Source organism: Eschrichtius robustus, chromosome 2, assembly GCF_028021215.1.
Source record: "Eschrichtius robustus isolate mEscRob2 chromosome 2, mEscRob2.pri, whole genome shotgun sequence".
Lineage (NCBI taxonomy): Eukaryota > Metazoa > Chordata > Mammalia > Artiodactyla > Eschrichtiidae > Eschrichtius > Eschrichtius robustus.
This window is the reverse complement of record NC_090825.1, coordinates 121627236-121648316: the sequence shown is the minus strand read 5'-3', so window position 1 is coordinate 121648316 and position 21081 is coordinate 121627236. Positions and strand designations below refer to the sequence as shown.

Sequence of the window (21081 nt, the reverse complement as noted above, 5' to 3'; positions counted from 1 at the left end):
TATGTAGACAATGCCAAGTTTAAAAGGAGTCTGCCTAGGCATACAGTCATTTAGAATGCATGGTGGAGCCCAGGTTAGTTTACAGGGCTCTGGAATGTAAGGAAATGTGGTTGAGTACCACCTGACAACCTTAGAAGGAAGCTCTCCCAGATTGGTCTCTTTTAATGTCTAGTATTTCTATAGTAGTTCTTCTCGGTTACTCCTTATACTACTTTGAGTTGGGAATCACAATATTTGTCAAGTATGAAGACAGAGTCTTTCTAAAGCTTGGCAACATGAGACACAGAGTGTCTAAAAGTGTCAAGAATGTGCTGCAATGACAATTGCATTCTGACTGATAGTTATATTCTTTCGCCAATATACTGTTTATAGTAAAGAGAATATCTTCTCTATACAAGTGGTCCAAAAAATATTTCCCCTGTATAGTTCCTCTCTAAAAACCACATTCCTTGCTACTCTTCTGAATGCCTTCAGCAGAGAGAGAAATGAGAAATTCAGTATCACATAATGTTTTACATCAGAATTTTAAGCTCCTATGATTGGTCACTTTTGGGTTTGCTCTCTGAAATACTGAGTATCTTTGTTACCAACTGAGCATTCCTTGTATAAGTGGGGTCTACATAGACTGGTTAGTTTACATTCAAAGTCAGACTTTACTGGTCTCTTTGTAACTCTCCTTTGGTCATTTTACTGACTATATCCCAAGGATGATGAATTAAAATAGAAAATGGTTTAAGAACTTCTTTAAGTTGTCTAGTTAGAAAGGTACTCAGTCATAAAAACATGTACATGGAAATATGCAGAATATCTGCTTATGAAAGCTGTATTCCTTTGCCCACTAATACTCATCATTTCTTTGAAATAAGCTTAGTGTTTGTTTTTCAAGTGTGGTATGACAAAATTCCTTCTATTGGGCCTCAGTGCTCCACTGGTCTAAAAAAGACTAAAGGGTTACGTGTTTGTACTGAAGAAACACAAGACAATTCTAAATATTTTCCTAGATTAGACACTTGCACATTGATGATTTCTAAGATGCAAACAACAATAATAAAATGGTCTGGCTGACAATGAGACTTTGATTATAAATAACTATTGTTTAAGTTGTCTAGCTTATGCTCAGTCTAACAATTTTGAAAAAGCAAAAATGCATGCGTGGGAAGTTATAAGCTATTCTACACTTCTCAGGAGATAATCTTATAAATACAAGTTTGGTGCACTTCTTTGAAAACTACCCAGAGTGGAAATAAATAGTATAACTTACGTGGCTCTTGAATGCAAATAAGCACGTTGGTTTAATTTTTAAAACAAATAAAACAGATTGAAATTGGATAATGTATCACTGGAAAAGCTGAGGTCTAACCTCTGAGAAGATGTGTATGTGTGTATTTCTTTGTGTGTGTGTGCGTGTGTGTGTTTGTGTGTGCGTGCACAGTATATGAGTAAGGGTATGGGTGTACAACAAAAGTGTAGGTGTATATGTGCCTATACACATGTAAGCATCAGAATTATACTTTTGAGAACTTCAACATAAAGACTTTTCCTGTACTTGGACAACTATGCATTAAAGTGTGAGAAGTGTTTTTTAATTTTTTTTAAAGATCTGAGATTTGCTTACTTTGCAAGTAAGAGTTTGTTTTGATGCATAAAGCTCTTTTAATCCTATGCAAAGTTGATCAATAGAGAAGTAACTATCTCTCTTATCACCCTAGTCTCTTAAACAAGTGAAAATTAAGGCAATTAGAAGTTGATTAATTTGCCAGTAGTCAATTTCCAACTAAAGTTTGTTCACCACTCAGATTGGTTGTATAAAAACATTGTATTTAGTCAAATAATTCAGACTGAGGTTTGGTTTGGGGCGGGGGGTGCAGGGAAATGAAGTAGGTAACACTTTAACAAGCTATTGAACTGAACTGGCTAAATGTCTTCTCTTCAAATCTTAACACTTTCTAGGAATAAAATTCTCAGCTCGCAGCTGCCAACCAAGGAGTTATTTCACACCTCTAGTTCTCAGTATCAGGAACTCCCTCCCTAAAGCCTCTGTGGTTCCTGAGGTCTGAGCTGGTTGCCTGACCTGACATTTAAGGTCAGCTCTATGGTGCCTTGAAAGCCTTCCAGTGGAGGCTTTCAAGAAAAAGCATTCTGACAGAAACATGTAAGAGGGGACTTTTCACATCTTGCACCTAAGATCAATTTCTCTGAGTTCTTTATGTTCATTCCCTTTGGACCCTGGAGATAAATTTATCCATTCTACTGCAGCAAGACATTTCACATCTGCTATGTGCTTGGCATTTATAGAACATTTACTGGGTGGTTCTGGTTACTCTGCTGCGTAGAAAACAACCCTAAAACTGAATGTCTGAAAACAACAATGTATTATTATCTCTCACAGTCCTGAGAGCTGACTAAGCTCAGCTGGGCTGTTCTCACCAAAGGTCTCTCACAAGGTTGCACTCGGATAGCAGCAGGGGCTGGAGCCACCGCGAGGCTCATCTAGGCTGGGATCCAAGAAGGATTCTTCCCTCACAGATCTGTCCCCCCAGGGTTCCTTGTCCTCCTTCCTTCTCTCCACATGGTCTCACCTCTTCTATGGGCCTCTCCACATGGCTTGGTCTTCTGACACCACGGTGGTCTTAGGATAGTCACACTTCTTCCACGGTGTTTGACTTCCAAGAGAAAAGAATGGAAACTGCTGGGCCAGTTGAAAGCTCCCCTCAAAACTGGCACAGTGTCGATTTGGCTGTATTCTATCATTCAAAGGGGTCCCAGGGTCTGCTCAGATTCAAGGGTGCAGAGTGGTAGACTCTTGTTTTTTTGTGGGGGAGTGACAAAACCACACTGCCGAAGAGCGTTGGGACGGGAGCTATTGCAATTATCTTTGGAAAATGCAATATGCCACATTTGGTGTCTCAGCCATGGAGAACAACAGTCCTACTCTCTATTCATATTCCAGATTGTGTTTTCAAATCCTTAAAGCCTTTGGGAATGGTGTTTCTTCTCTGTTTCTGTCATTTCCCCTCTCTGTTTCTCTTCCATCAAAATTTATTGAGTTTCCACAAAGGGATAGCCTCTCTGTTATAGTCACATCCTTGAATTCAGATAATGGTCTCAGTCACACATTGTTGTACTAAAAAATTCTATTTTAATGTATCCCTACTCTTTTTTTTTAGAAGAAGGAAAAAACATTACGGTTAATATGGAAGAGAATAAATAATACAGCAATAACCCAGCCATGTTAAGGAGTTAGTCCCTGCTCCTGGTAAGATGGCTACATGAATGCTAAGAAGCAACCATTTGCCTATTTATTTATTGATGGCTCTGATACTGCTTAGTACTGGAAACACACTGGGGGACAAAACAGATATGGTACATGTTATAGGTTGAGTTACTTCCCCCCCAAATTTATATGGTGAAGTCCTAATCCTCAGTCCATCAGAATGTGACCTTATTTGGAAATAGGGTCATTGCATATGTAATTAGTTAAGATGAGGTCATAAGGATGAGCCTTAACCCAACATGACAGGTATCCCTATAAAGAGGAGAAATGTGGACACAGACAGATATGCACAGAGGGAAGATGATGTGAAGAGACACGGAGAAGACGGCCGACTACAAGCCAAGGAGCAAGGCCTGGAACAGATTCTTCCCTCACAGTCCTCAAAAGGAACCAACCCTGCCAACACCTTGATTTCAGACTTCTAGCCTCCAGAACAGTGAGACAGTACATTTCCGTTGTTTAAGCCACTGATTTTGTGGTACCCCTAGTAAACTAATATAGTCCTTATTCATAGAGCTTATCAGCCAGACAGTAATCAAATAATTCCAAATAAGAGGGATACAATTACAAAATTGAACTAAGGAATATGAAGCAAAGCAATACAATTCTGTGAGAGCAGAGACTAAAGGAATCTTTCCTAGGCTGGTGGGTCACAGAAAGTTTCCATACGAAAATGATGCTTGAGGTGAGCAATGAAGAGTGATGAGGAGTAAACAGAATGAAAAGCAAGACAAGCACGTCCCAAGTCGGGGGAGGTTGTGGGGTGGGGACAGCATGTGCAAAGGCCTTCGTCAGCTGACATGCAACGCAACTGAGAAACCAAAACAAAGGAAGTGTGCTTTTAGCACAGGGAATGGGAGGGGCAGTAGTGCAAAATACGGCTCGTAAAATAGGCAGAACAGCCACGCCTTTGCAGGCCTTGTTAAAGATATCTTTCAGTATCACGATCACTGAGAATCCCTTAAAGAGTTATAAGTTGCAGGTGATATAATCATATTTGAGTTGTAAAAGACTACTCTCACTCTTTTTGGGAGAACATGTTGGAAAGTGCTCAGACCAGGGGCAGGGGAGGAAGATCTGGACTCAAGGAGACTGAGTGCAATGGCGTGTAGGTAGGAGGCCCAGAGAGGTGGGAGAGAAGGCCAGCTGAATCCAGAAAAGGGCCAGGGAAGTAGAAAAGGATACTTGTGAGACATATTTAGGAAGAGAAAAGGATAAGATTTGCTGATGGGAGGAGTAGAGGTGACCGTGGCTATTTCTTTTTGCCTTCACTCAGTTAGGGTAGCTAGAAGATCCATTTTGAGGGAGATGTTTATGGATTTCAGACTGCTCATGTTTTATGGGCATTGGGGAGCTGCAAGTTGAGAAATCAAAAAGGCAATTGAACGTATAGGGAGCTCAAAAAGTGAAGTCTGAGATATAAATTTGAGGGTCATTAGCAAATAGATGGTGATTAGAGCTTTGCATGTGGTTGAGATTGTTACAAAAAAGGGTACAAAGTAGGGAGAGACAAAGGCCTAGAATGGAGAGCTAATTAACTACATTTATTTGATTTTTTAAATTTTCCTATTATTTTATAAGGAAATGATGCTAGAGTTTGTATCCAATTTCTCCTGACAAATCACTTTTTTAAAAAATTGAGGCCTTTGAAACAAACCACACATCTCCAAGTTACAGTACAACCTTGAGCAATTGTTAATCATATGTGTTTTCATTAAAAAAAAAAAAAAAAAAGCAATTGCAGTTTGGTTTTTTCACTTCAGATTACAGAAGGGGAAAATTTATTTCTTAAGTATTTTAGATAAAAATAAAGCAAGAATTGATTTTGCTTTTCATAGCTTAAAAAAAAAGCAGGTTGTTTTGTATCTTTAAAAACAACCTACTGTCCATAGGGAGAAAGAGGCCTTATCTGATTATGACAATGATTGGATTTTTTTGTACATACGGACATTTGGTACAGGCACTATCTTTGAATCATTCCAATTCTAGCACCATCATGACATTATTTGTACGTGTTTATTGCCTCTGTTAAAATAGAAAGATACATACATGTGCTATTTCCTTTTTAAAGGAAACCCACTGGGTTGTGTCATTGCATTGGCCCTCAGTAATTGTTAAATTATGTCTTTGTTAGTGTGGAGAGAAAATATAAGCATGCTTACTTCACCACCCTCTTATGGTTCTCTTAGCAAGCCTTCAGATGTTCACAGCTGTTAACTCTAGCTATGAAATGGGCATAGCTGGAAACAAAATAGGGGACCAGAATAATTTTTCAAAAGAGTAAGCAATGATATCCCATAATTGGGGTGGGTTGTTCATACACTTAAGTGAAATATGTGCTGCAATTCTGTATGTGTACTCCATTGCTTTTAATAATGATACCAGTGATAGTGAGAGCAGGGGAAAGTGCTGATTCTCTTTAAATTTGATAATAACTCTCTGTAACTTTATTAATATATCATTATAGCTCAAAAATTTGCATACAGTTTGATCCAGCAATTTTATTTCTAGAACTTTAAGAAATTAATCATGAAATTTTGAAAGGTTTAATCCACAAGAATATTAATCTCTATTTGGCTCTGAGAAGCAAAAACTTAGAACCATAGAACACAGGTTAAAAATGGTAAGGTCCATCTATATGATGAAATAACTTGCAGCTATTAAAATCAGGATGTCAAAATATAATGAAATGGAAATAGTCACTATATAAGAACATTTTGTAAATACATATATGGAATACCACTTCTGCGCATGCATGTGAAAATGACTATAAGAAAAGTTTGAAATTGTATGCACTGAATACTTAATAAGACAATTCTTAAGTCTGAGTGTTAAATATACAGGTGATACATTTTCATTTTTGTGGCTTTTTTGTATGTTCCAAATTCTTCTCAATGAATGTGATTTTCCATAGATATAGCAAAGAACTAATTTAAAAATATAATTACTGTAACCAAAAAGACACCTATTCCTTTGTCCCTCATCTACTTGCTAATATTTGGCATCCTAAAACTAGGGATTCATTCCTCTTCAATCCTGCAAAAATATTTCCTTGAGAAGAGAATTTACAAAGCAATAATAGTCATTTACATTTCAGTTTAAATAAGCTCATTGGCTCCTTCCAGAAACCTAAGTTTTATGGGTACAAATGAGGCTGCATCACAGGACAAGAGGACCCCCAAGAGGAAGGTGAGTTCACTCCTGAAGGCTTACCCTACCTGTGGGAACCTGTGCCTTTTCACATTTTACCAATCTAAGGAGAAGTTGATGCAATTTAGTAATCTTAGAACTCTGCTCAAGGTCTTGGCATTTAACACTTTTAACAATGGATAAACATGTTTGCAGTTTATTATTTGTTTTTAAGCAGATTCAGATGGACGCTTTATCTCCTACTACCCTAAATGTGTAATAATAAATACGGATCTAAGATACATTCCTATATTGCCTAGGCTCTGGCATGTTAATTCTGTTTGTCTTCATTATACGTTTAAAATAACTTGGACTATTCTGAATCTCTTCCTTCTTCTTAGACTTTTTCATCATTTATTCTTTTCCATTGGGAAAATTCATTTTTGAGTAGGATGTCATGCAAACAACCTAAATATTAGATTTAGACAGCAGATTAAACTAGAATTAGGCTACATCACTCAAAAACACCCTACTCCTTCTAATACTTTTATTACCACTAATGGTACTATGAAGGAGAAAGCATTTATTGATCTTCTATGATTCGGGTACTTTACCTAATTAGATTACATATTAAATATTTCACATATATTTATATAAGTTAATGTAATTATATAAGCAACCCTTTAAGGTCAGTGATTTGTTCTTGTGTGATAGATGAGAAAACTGAAATTCAAAGATTCCAAACAACTTGTCCAACATCACACAGCTAGGAAGTACCAAATTGGATTCAAACCTTGGTCTCATTCAACTCTAAGTTTCCACTTTCATCCAGTGTGCTATGCTAACTATCTAGATTTTTAGAAGGAAAAAAAACAGCGACCCTCCACACCACTACTAACATTGGAATCACTACCACTATCACCACCAACCAGAATGTGATGTTTAGGGCCATTTTCAATAATAGGACGCATCACTGTAGCCAAGCTAACTGTTTGCCACTCCCAATACATTTTAATGACAACAGCTTAAAGTCAGTCACAGAGTGTGAGGTTCCTAGATGACGTGTGCTCTCTAAAGCACTCAGCTAGCCCAAAAGCCACTTGGAATTCTCTGACATCCATCTCCATTTTTCTTGACATAGCTGTCACGTCACACTTGAGTTTATTTCCACTATCTATCCTCAGAATCTCTGCAATCAAGTTATTTTAGACAATTGATGATAAACTACCACTCAAGTTACCATTTTGGATGATTTGAGGCACTTATTTATTTTATCTCTTGGTAGACTTTTTCAGCAGCCTGTAAGCTTATACATATAAATGACAACCTGGGTTGAGTATATTTTCACTGCACTTGACAAGCTCACTGGACCGAAAGACCTCTAGCCCAGGTGGGAATAAGCATGCTGAAAGGTCTAAATTACTTAAACATATTTCCTCTCAATCAGAAATTTGAGTTCTCACCAGGCTTGTTGAATGCAATTGGCCATTTTAGTTAAGGCCCATTGGAAGGAAAGGGAAAATAACATTTTAAAGAATAGATGAATAATCTCATTGATATCACACCTGATCCCTCAGACAGGCATTTTCTATTATAGATTTGGTGGGACTGAGACAGAAGCAATAAGGAGACTAGGGTACAGCCAAAGAAAAAATATAGTTTTACGCACAGTATGTTATATATAGTATGTATATATTTACATATACATATTATATTTTTGTGTGTGTGTGTGTGTGTGTGTATATATATATGTATATATGAAATTGGGAAATGACTTAGTTGCTCTCTCAAAATACCAATAATACCATGCACTGCTTAAGGAATATTTAAAAGCATAAAGTATATGACCAGCACTTTATTAATAACCACAGCCAACATTTATTAAGCACTTACTATGTACCAGACACCCTGTGCTACACAGATGCATACAATTATATGTATATAATTCTCACAATAGCCCAGTGAGTTCCGATTTCACAGGTAGGATAACTGACACTCAGAGAGGGCTGAATAATGAACTCATTCAAATGTACATGGTTAGTAAGTGGCAAAGCTGAGATTAAATATCCAAGTCTTTTGGCTCTGCAGTGATGATGCTAATCTATACACTATACATTCTCCCTAATGATCCCTGACAGATACCAGAATTTCTCAAGTTGTGGCCTGATGCTATCTCTATCAGATTCACCTGGTATGTGCTAAAACACAATTCCTATGCTCTTTTATTCACTTTCCAAATTAGAATCTCTGGAAAACAGGTCCCAAAGATCTACATTTTCAATTTGCTCCAAGCGTGACTTTTCAAAAATGCCAGTATTTGAGATCAAGTGTGGTTAACAGGAGGCTCATGACTGTGGGAATAATACAGTAGAAAGACCGTGGTATCAGAAGTCGGGTGACCTGGGTCTTAATTCCACCCTGCAAGTAATAAGTTCTGTGACTTTGGACAAGTTACCTCACCTTTCTGGGCCTGTATTATCCCATCTGTAAAGTGGTGATATTAGATCAGATGTCTACTATAACATTTTGCAAATAATTTAAATAGACCCCCACAACATGGGAAATATTAGTTCTGTTACGCTCTGCATCGATCAGTCTACTCATAAGTCCTGTTTGCAGGGCCGGCCACTGTATTTCAGAGAGACTTTCACTTTCTGGAGTAGAGTCAAGACTGGCCAGCACCACAGCCAGGCAAGAGCATGTGGGTCCTTCCCTGGCCTTCAACACTCTTCTAGGTTTAATTAAAGATGGGTGAGTGAGGGCTGCCATTCCAAACATGCCAGGGTTGAGGCAGAGAAGTAGATTTCTTCTGACCAGCAGCATATTTTCGTGGAAAACAAGTGATATTTCCTATTTGAGAAAAGCAGGGACTTTTAGAACTGACAGCAACAGCTCCCTAATCTATTTGAGCTAAGAGGTAATCATTTCCAATCTCCGAAACCATTCCTGCAAATCTAACAGCATGCATGTCATTTGTGGCTCACACAAATGTACTGGCCTTTACAAGAGAAGTAAATATGTCCTCAGTGGCTGCTTTGTATTGGCAATTAACTGATCTGTTGGCAGAATCTGGCATCTGCATATGCAAATGCAAGTTTAGCAGCACAGCGTAGAATGCAGGGACACATTTCATTTTGCAGGCATATTTTGGGAGCCTGGAAGAAAACATGGTCTTTATTTTAATCTGCAGTGGCTTGTCCAGTGTTTTCCATACAAACATGTTTACTAGATGGGTGTTTGATATTTGGGTCCCAAAATAAACAGTTAATGAATATTCATGTATGTTGAATGCAATCAGAGAAAGAGCCAAGAATAGACTGTCAGAGTGCAAACTCCTACACCCCATCTGTAACCATTAGGATAACAGGACTACACTACCCTTAGCAAGGCACAGAGTTGTTCATTCAACAAACAGCTATCATTGCATGTTACATATGCACCACTGAAATAAACAACGGAGGTTTTTTTCTTTAATTTCAAGGAGGAAAAATTACCCGAAAGTAGAGAATAATGGTTTAAGAGTGTTTATTCAATAAATATTTATTGAATACTTCATGTATATGAGATACTGATAGAGGCACTGACGCTTCAAGCAATGAATTTTTTTAAAAAAGTGTTAAAAATTATTTCCCTTGCAGAGTTCACGTTTAGTTTGAGGAAGACAGACAAAGATTAAATGAATATGAAGTATGATAGATGGTGATGAGTACTATGAAAGAGAGAAAGAAAGAAAGAGAGAAAGAAAGGAAGGAAGGGAGAAGGGAACAGAGGTGCTGGTGAAAGGAGACTGACTTAAATAAGATCAGGAAAGTCCAACCGAGAAGATACAATCTGAATGTAGATTTGATGAAGATAAAGAAGTGAGCCACGGGGGTATCAGTGCAAAGAGCATTGTAGGCAGAGAAAATTGTAAGTGCAATATTTCTGAAGCAGGTGAGTGCCTAGTAAGTTAGAAGAATGGATGGCTAACATAGAGGAAACAAATTTTAAGAAAGGAGTCAGAGAGATAAGAGGATGCCCGATCATCTAAGGCTTTGTAAACCATAAAAAGTTTGACTTTGACTCTGATTAAGATAGGAAGCCATTGGGATTTGAGCAGAGGATGACATCACTGAACTTGTATTTTAAAACAGAGACATCACCCATTGAGCTGAAACTACACTATAGCGGACAAGGGCAGAAGAAGGAAGTCTGGTGGGTTGGGTTTTGCTATTAACAAGTTTATGAATGATGGAGGCATGGATCAGGGTAATAGTGGTGAAGTTTGTGGTAACTGGTTGGATATTGAATGTTTGTGGAGCTAATATGATTTCTTGGACCATCTAATTTTCATTTTGAAATATAATTTACATGTAGAAAAGTAGGAAAAACATCAGTGTAAAATTTACCAAATAATGTAAAGCAAACACCAAGTATCTCCCAGCCAGGTTAAGAAATAGAACATTGCCAGCACTCCAGATACTCCATAGATTTAGCACATTGGAAGAAAGACTGGGTGTGCTAAGTAGAAGCATGGAAGATATAAAAAAGACCCAAATCAAACTTATAAAGATGAAAATTACAAGGACTTAAATAAAAAATTCACTAGATAGGATGAATAGCAGAATAGACATTGCAGAATAAATGATCAAAGAACTTTCCAGATGATGTCTTTCATGAAAAGGGATAGAACTATGTTCTTGAGAAATATGATGGACATCTTCCAATAGAAATAAAAGCTGCTCCTGCAGGCTCTGTCATTCTCAGAGGAAGTTTCTCTTCACAGTAGAAAACACAGATTCAGAGTGTTACTTGCTAACAAACTGGATTGAGACTATTCTTGTTCAGGCCTAATATCCAATCACAGTGGTCACAAATGCTAAAGAGCAGAAGAAAATATTGGTCAAATATTTATTAGAAACTTCCAATAACCTAGATGGTCCTGTATGTAAGTTACATGATATTGGCTACAGAGGAGTCTCTTTTTAAGAGACTGCTGGCATTGGAGCCTCTGCTCACTTGCTTAATTTCAAAGGAAAAGATAGAGTAGCAGAAATTGGTTTAACTAAAAATACTATGGAGGGAGACCTTCAAGATGGCACAGGAGTAAGACGTGGAGATCACTATCTTCCCCAAAAATACATCAAAATTACATCTACATGGGGAACAACTCCTACAGAACACCCACTGAATGCTGACAGAAGACCTCAGACTTTCCAAAAAGCAAGAAACTCCCCACATAGGGGAAAAGAAAAAAGTAAAAACAAAGACAAAAGAATAGGGATGGGACCTGCACCTATGGGAGGGAACTGTGAAGGAGGAAAAGTTTCCACACACTACAAAGCCCCTTCACTGGCGGAGATGGGGGGTGGGTGGGGAGGGGAAGCTTCAGAGCCACGGAGGAGAGCGCAGCAACAGGGGTGCAGAGGGCAAAGCGGAGATAGTCCCACAGAGAGGACTGGTGCTGACCAGCACTGACCAGCATGAGAGGCTTCTCTGCTCACCCGAAGGGAAGGTGGGGGCTGGGAGCTGAGGCTCGAGTTTCGGAGGTCAGATCCCAGGGAGAGAACTGGGGTTGGCTGCGTGAACACAGCCTGAAGGGGGTTAGTGTGCCACAGCTAGCCGGGAGGGAGTCCAGGAAAAAGTCTGGAACTGCCTAAGAGACAAGAGAACATTGTTTTGGAGTGCTAGAGGAGAGGGGATTCAGAGCACTGCCCAAACGAGCTCCAGAGACGGGCGCGAGCCGCGACTATCAGCACAGACACCAAAGACGGGCATGAACCGCTAAGGCTGCTGCTGCCTCCACCAAGAAGCCTGTGTGCAAGCACAGGTCACAATCCACACCTCCTCTCCCGGGAGCCTCTGCAGGCCGCCACTGCCAGGGTTCCGTGATCCAGGGACAACTTCCCTGGGAGAACACACAGCAGCCCTCAGGCTGTTGCGATGTCATGTCAGCCTCTGCCACTGCAGGCTCGCCCCGCACTCCATACCCCATCCTCTCCCCCAGCCTGAGCAAGCCAGAGCCCCCTAATGAGGTGCTCTTTAACCCCCTCCTGTCTGGGCAAAGAAGAGACGCCAGAGGGTGACCTACACGCAGAGGCAGGGCCAAATCCAAAGCTGAACCCCAGGAGCTGTGCGAACAAAGAAGAGAAAGGGAAATCTCTCCCAGCAACCTCAGGAGCAGTGGATTAAATCTCCACAATCAACTTGATGTACCCTGCATCCCTAGAATGCCTGAATAGACAAGGAATCATCCCAAAATTGAGGCGGTGGACTTTGGGAGCAACTGTAGACTTGGGGTTTGCTTTCTGCATCTAATTTGTTTCTGGTTTTATGTTTATCTTAGTTTAGTATTTAGAGCTTATTATCATTGGTAGATTTGTTTATTGATTTTGTTGCTCTCTTCCTTTCTTAAAATATATCTCTCTCTATATTTTTTTCTTTCCTTTTTCTCCTTTTGTGAGTGTGTATGTGTATGCTTCTTTGTGTGATTTTGTCTGTATAGCATTGCTTTTACCAATTACCTGGGGTTCTGTCTGTCCATCTTTTTTTTTTTTTTGTATAGTTTTTAGTGCTTGTATCACTGGTGAATTTGTTTTTTGGATTGGTTACTCTCTTCTTTCTTTCCTTATTTAAAATTATTTTTAAATTTATTTATTTTTAATAATATTTTTAATTTTTATTTTATTTTATTTCATTTTATTTTTCTTCTTTTTTCTTTCTTTCTTTTTTTTTTCCCTTTCATTCTCAGCTGTGTGGCTGACAGGGTCTTGGGGCTCCAGCCAGGTGTCAGGCCTGAGCCTCTGAGGTGGTGGGAGAGCTGAGTTCAGGACATTGCTCCACGAGAGACCTCCTGGCCCCATGTAATATCAAATGGCAAAAGCTCTCCCAAGACCTCCATCTCAGCGCAAAGACCCAGCTCCACTCAATGAGCAGCAAGCTACAGTGCTGGACACCATTGGCCAAACAACTAGCAAGACAGGAACACAACCCCACCCATTAGCAGAGAGGCTGCCTAAAATCATAATAAGGTCACAGACACCCCAAAACACACCACAGGACACGGTCCTGCCCACCAGAAAGCCAAGATCCACCCTCATCCACCAGAACACGGGCACCAGTCCCCTCCACCAGGATGCTTACACAACCCACTGAACCAAACTTAGTCACTGGGGGAAGACACCAAAAACAACTGGAACTATGAACCCGCAGCCTGTGAAAAGGAGAACCCCAAACACAGTAAGTTAAGCAAAATGAGAAGACAGAGAAACACACAGCAGATGAAGGAACAAGGTAAAAACTCACCAAAACAAACAAAGGAAGAGGAAATAGGCAGCCTACCTGAAAGAAATAAGAGTTATGATAGTAAAGATGATCCAAAATCTTGGAAATAGAATAGAGAAAATAAAAGAAACGTTTAAAAAGGACCTAGAACAACTAAAGAGCAAACAAACAATGATGAACAGCATGACAAATGAAATTAAAAATTCTCTAGAAGGAATCAATACCAGAATAACTGAGGCAAAAGAATGGATAAGTGACCTTAAGATAAAGGAAGATAAAATAGTGGAAATAACTACCACAGAGCAGAATAAAGAAAAAAGAATGAAAAGAATTGAGAACACTCTCAGAGACCTCTGGGACAACATTAAATGCACCAACATTCAAATCATAGGGTCTCAGAAGAAGAAGAGAAAAAAAAACGGACTGAGAAAATATTTGAAGAGATTATGGTTGAAAACTTCCCTAACATGGGAAAAGAAACAGTCAATCAAGTGCAGTAAGTGCAGAGAGTCCCATACAGGATAAATCCAAGGAGAAACACGCCAAAACACATATTATCAAACTATCAAAAATTAAATACAAAGAAAAATATTAAAAGCAGCAAGGGAAAAACAACAAATAACATACAAGGGAATCCCTATAAGTTTAACGGCTGATATTTCAGCAGAAACTCTGCAAGCCAGAAGGGAGTGGCAGGACATATTTAGAGTGATGAAAGGGAAAAACCTACAACCAAGATTACTTTACCCAGCAAGGATCTCATTCAGATTCGACGGAGAAATTTACAGCTTTACACAGAAGCAAAAGCTAAGATAATTCACATCAACAAACCAGCTTTACAACAAATACTAAAGGAACTTCTCTAGGCAGGAAAACACAAGAGAAGGATAAGACCTACAATAACAAACCCAAAACAATTAGGAAAATGGTAATAGGAACATACATACCGATAACTACCTTAAATGTAAATGGATTAAATACTTCAACCAAAAGACATAGACTGGAGGAATGGATATAGAAATAAGACCCGTATATATGTTGTCTACAACAGACCAACATCCGACCTAGGGACACATACAGACTGAAAGTGAGGGGATGGAGAAAAGATATTCCATGCAAATGGAAATCAAAAGAAAGCTAGAATACCAATTCTCATATCAGATAAAATACACTTTATAATACAGACTATTACAAGAGACAAATAAGGACACTATATAATGATCAAGGGATCAATCCAAGAAGAAGATATAACAATTGTAAATATTTATGCACCCAACATAGGAGCACCTCAATACATAAGGCAAATACTAACAGCCATAAAAGGGGAAATGAACAGTAACACAATCATTGTAGGGGACTTTAACAACCCACTTTCACCAATGGACAGATCATCCAAAATGAAAATAAGTAAGGAAACACAAGCTTTAAATGATACATTAAACAAGATGGACTTAATTGATATTTATAGGACATTCCATCCAAAAACAACAGAATACACTTTCTTTTCAAGTGCTCATGGAACATTCTCCAGGATAGATCATATCTTGGGTCACAAATGAAGCCTTGGTAAATTTAAGAAAATTGAAATCGTATCAAGTATGTTTTCTGACCACAACATGATGACACTAGATATCAATTACAGGAAAAAATCTGTAAAAAATACAAACACATGGAAGCTAAACAATACACTACTAAATAACCAATAGACCACTGAAGAAATCAAAGTGGAAATCAAAAAATACTTAGAAACAAATGACAATGAAAACACAAAGACCCAAAATGTATAGGATGCAGCAAAAGCAGTTCTAAGAGGGAAGTTTACAGCTATACAAGCTGACCTCAAGAAACAAGAAACATCTCAAATAAACAACCTAACCTTACACTTAAGGCAATTAGAGAAAGAAGAACCAAAAAACCCCAAAATTAGCAGAAGGAATGAAATCTTAAAGATCATATCAGAAATAAATGAAAAAGAAATAAAGGAAACAATAGCAAAGATCAATAAAACTAAAAGCTGGTTCTTTGAGAAGATAAACAAAATTGATAAATATTAGCCACACCCATCAAGAAAAAAAGGGAGAAGAATCAAATCAATTGAATGAGAAATGAAAAAGGAGAAGTAACAACTGACACTGCAGAAATACAAAGGATCATGAGAGATTACTACAAGCAACTGTATGCCAATGAAATGGACAACCTGGAAGAAATGGACAAATTCTTAGAAAAGCACAAACTTCTGAGACTGAACCAGGAAGAAATAGAAAATATAAACAGACCAATCACAAGCACTGAAATTGAGACTGTGATTAAATACCTCCCAACAAACAAAAGCCCAACACCAGATGGATTCACCGGCGAATTCTACCAAACATTTAGAGAAGAGCTGACACCTATCCTTCTCAAACTCTTCCAAAGTATAGCAGAGGGAGGAACACTCCCAAACTCTTTCTACGAGGCCAACATCACCCTGATACCTGAAAACTGGACAAAGATGTCACAAAAAATAAAACTACAGGCCAATATCACTGACGAACATAGATGCAAAATTTCTCAACAGAATACTAGCAAATAGAATCCAACAACATATTAAAAGGATCACACACCATGATCAAGTGGGGTTTATCCCAAGAATGCAAGGATTCTTCAATATATGCAAATCAATCAAGAAGATAAAACATATTAACAAATTGAAGGAGAAAAACCATATGATCATCTCAATAGATGCAGAAAAAGCTTTTGACAAAATTCAACACCAATTTATGATAAAAACCCTCCACAAAGTAGGCATAGAGGGAACTTACCTCAACATAATAAAGGCCATATATGAAAAACCCACAGCCAACATCATTCACAATGGTGAAAAACTGAAACCATTTCCACTAAGATCAGGAACAAGACAAGGTTGTCCACTCTCACCACTATTATTCAACATAGTTTTGGAAGTTTCAGCCACAACAATCATAGAAGAAAAAGAAATAAAAGCAATCCAAATCGGAAAAGAAGAAGTAAAGCTGTCACTGTTTGCAGATGGCATGATACTGTACATAGAGAATCCTAAAGATGCTACCAGAAAACTACTAGAGCTAATCAATGAATTTGGTGAAGTAGGAGGATACAAAATTAATGCACAGTAATCTCTTGCATTCCTATACACTAAGGATGACAAATCTGAAAGAGAAATTAAGGAAATAATCCCATTTACCACTGCAACAAAAAGAATAAAATACCTAGGAATAAACCTACCTAGGGAGACAAAAGACCTGTATGCAGAAAAATATAAGACACTGATGAAAGAAATTAAAGATGATACAAATAGATGGAGAGATATACCATGTTCTTGGATTCTAAGAATCAACATTAAGAAAATGACTATACTACCCAAAGCAATCTACAGATTCAATGCAATCCCTATCAAACTACCAATGGCATATTTCACAGAACAAGAGCAAAGAATTTCACAATTTGTATGGAAACACAAAAGACCCCAAATAGCCAAAGCAATCTTGAGAAAGAAAAACGGAGCTGGAGGAATCAGGCTCCTGGACTTCAGACTATACTACAAAGCTACAGTAATCAAGACAGTATGGTACTGGCACAAAAACAGAAATATAGATCAATGGAACAGGATAGAAAGCCCAGATATAAACCCACGCACATATGGTCACCTTATTTTTAATAAAGGAAGCAAGAATATACAATGGAGAAAAGACAGCCTCTTCAATAAGTGGTGCTGGGAAAACTGGGCAGCTACATGTAAAAGAATGAAATTAGAACACTCCCTAACACCATACACAAAAAGAAACTCAAAATGGATTAAAGACCTAAATGTGAAGGCCAGACACTATAAAACTCTTAGAGGAAAACATAGGCAGAACACTCTATCACATAAATCACAGCAAGATCCTTTATGAGCCACCTCCTAGAGAAATGGAAATAAAAACAAAAATAAACTAATGGGACCCAATGAAACTTAAAAGCTTTTGCACAGCAAAGGAAACCGTATACAAGACGAAAATACAACACACACAACGGGAGAAAATATTTGCAAACGAAGCAACTGACAAAGGATTCATCTCCAAAATTTACAAGCAGCTCATGCAGCTCAATATCAAAAAAACAACCAACCCAATCCAAAAATGGGCAGAAGACCTAAATAGACATTTCTCCAAAGAAGATATACAGATTGCCAACAAACACATGAAAGGATGCTCAAGGTCACTAATCATTAGAGAAATGTAAATCAGAACTACAGTGAGGTATCTCCTCACACCAGTCAGTATGGCCATCATCAAAAAATATACAAACAAGGGCTTCCCTGGTGGCGCAGTGGTTGAGAGTCTGCCTGCTAATGCAGGGGACATGGGTTCAAGCCCTGGTCTGGGAGGATCCCACATGCCGCGGAGCAACTAGGCTCATGAGCCACAGCTACTGAGCCTGCGCGTATGGAGCCTGTGCTCCGCAACAAGAGAGGCCATGATAGTGAAGAGGCCCGCGCACTGCGATGAAGAGTGGCCCCCACTCACCACAACTAGAGGGAGCCCTCGCACAGAAACGAAGACCCAACACAGCCAAAAATAAATATAAAAATAAATAAACAAAAAGATTATTATAAAAAAATATATACAAACAATAAATTCTGGAGGCGGTTTGGAGAAAAGGGAACCCTCTTTCACTGTTGGTGGGAATGTAAATTGGTACAGCCACTATGAAGAACAGTATGGAGGTAACTTAAAAAACTGAAAATAGAACTACCATACAATCCCACTACTGGGCATATACCCTGAGAAAACCATAATTCAAGAAGAGTCATGTACCACAATGTTCATTGCAGCTCTAATTACAATAGCCAGGACATGGAAGCAACCTAAGTGTCCATCGACAGATGAATGGGTAAAGAAGATGTGGCACGTATATACAATGAAATATTACTCAGTCATAAAAAGAAACGAAATTGAGTTATTTGTTTTGAGGTGAATGGACCTAGAGACTGTCATACAGAGTGAAGTTAAGTCAGAAAGAGAAAAACAAATACCATATGCTAACACATACATACTGAATCTAAAAAAAAAAAAGGTTCTGAAAAACCTAGGAGCAGGACAGGAATAAAGACGCAGACGTAGAGAATGGACTTGAGGACACAGGGAGGGGGAATGGTAAGCTGGGACGAAGTGAGAGAGTGGCATGGACATATATACACCACCAAATGTAAAACAGTTAGCGAGTGGGAAGCAGCCGCATAGCCCAGTGAGATCAGCTCGGTCCTTTGTGTCCACCTAGAGGGGTGGGATATGGAGGGTGGGAGGGAGACGCAAGAGGGAGGAGATATGGGGATATATGTATATGTATATCTGATTCCCTTTGTTATAAAGCAGAAACTAACAAAGCATTGTAAAGTAATTATACTCCAATAAAGATGTTTAAAAAGAAAATGCTATGGAACAAAAGATCCTGTTCTAGTCTGTTCTGTTCTAGTGGAAGAACACAGTACCATAACAACTTGAGGCGAAGACCATAAAAAAGATGTTTGAACATAAAGAAACCCAGTTTTTATCAGCGCCTGGATTTGCAGTCTGCAATAAGTATAACATTTATAATGTGTGAGAGATAATAGAGGGTAAGGATCTAAGACATTTAGTGTATCCAAAGTGTGCAGAGGCACCATTAATAATCATACCGGTTTCTTGAAATCTTCTTAATACTGTATTAAAGACTACGATATTTTAGGTAAGAATTTCCCTGCTACTGAGAACTCAATGAGCTGCAAGTTGCTGCCCCCTTACCTTAGAGTTAGTCAAGGGGGTGTTGCAGATGTAACACCTTAAAAGAGATTGTGGAAGGTGTGAAGCAAAAAACAAAAATGGAGCGTTGAAAATGTTTCTTTTGGTTCTGGTGGAAGCTTTTCTACAGCAATTAACAAGGTATCTCTTGAACTTTTCCTTCAAGTATAGTCATGTTGTAATTACTGGCCTTGGGATTAATGTCTTTAAGGACTTCGTTGCTGATCCCAAGAAAAGGCCCAGGAAGGGCTGATTATCTTTACATAGGATACCAGCAGGCAATTTTGTTGCATTTGAAAAATACCTTGAAGAATAAGGTTATGATTTTCTCCATACAGTCTTCAAGAATGGGATGATGACAAAAAGCTATTTAATTGATGTAGTAAGAAAAAATGCAAAACTGGATATGGCACGTCTCCAGCTGGATATGGCAGCATCTCAATAGGCTTTGTCTTATGACTGGATATGTGTGTGAGTATATACACATGCATGTATGCATAGATCTGTGTGTGAGTATGTAATGCACCATGTTTTTCATACAGGCATATGGGGGTTCTTTGTGTTTTATGGTACATTTCAGTAAAATTATTTGCTGGTTTATGAATATACTGCCCTTTCATTTTTTTTTTTTTTTCCCCCAATGTTTAGGTGATCTCAAAGTAGGAAATACATTTAATCATGTAAAAGATTAATGCTAAAATAAGCTTTTTGGGCCTTTTGCCAATAGACAGTAATTCAGTCTGGTATTGATCTTTTCAGGAGTAACAGAACTGAGAAATTTTATATATAACTGAAGATCATAAAATAGATTTGCATAAAATATCATGATTGCTTCATGTTTATATTTAACTTATATTTTTGTATAAACAAGATTGTGTAAGATATATTTAAAGTTTTAATGATTTAACCATCTTTCCAACTTTTCATGATTTTTAGGAATGCAGACTTTCAAGAAAATGAAATTACACTCCCTGTTGTCCATTAATCAGCAAATAAAATATGGCCTTAACAAAGTTGTTTGTGTCATTATACAGTTTGAAAATTATGTCAGGATATACCCTATAGAATTACTAACCTCAATGCCCCTTGTAGAGTATATATTAATCATTCTATATTAAAGAAAATAATGGTTGTTAATGGAATGCCAAGGCACTATACAGTGATTATATGTTAGTTGTGGTATCATACCAGTGAAATGTCAAATTTGAAAGGCCTGTACTACAATTTTACATGAAAGAAATTACTCGTGGCTCTAACATGCACCTTGAGAGTTTAAGGAGATAATATTTTTTAGAGAGAAATACTGCTTCCACTATAGATTTTGTACATAAGTATAAACTTTGACAAAAGTGGAAGGAATGTATTTTAAAGTAATTGCACTTCTGAATTTATTTTTCATATCCTATATTTGATATGACTAAAATGAATTACTGGATGGATTAATAAGTGTACTTAATTTAAATGTTTTGATCCTGTTATACTTTTCATTAAGTTTTAAAAAAATTAAATTAGATATAAAATTGTAAAAAAAAAAAAGATTAGTGAGCTTGAAGGTATAGCAATAGAAATTATTCAAAATAAAATAGAGAAAAAGTACTGGGAAAAAAATGAAATCAGTGAGCGGTGGGACAACTTGAT

General features: G+C 37.9%; 1 pseudogene; it reads left to right on the top strand.

Moving 5' to 3' along the window:
* Positions 1-3947: 3947 nt before the first annotated feature.
* Positions 3948-19888, top strand: LOC137758930 (nicotinamide phosphoribosyltransferase-like; annotated as a pseudogene).
* The last annotated feature ends 1193 nt before the right edge of the window (positions 19889-21081 follow it).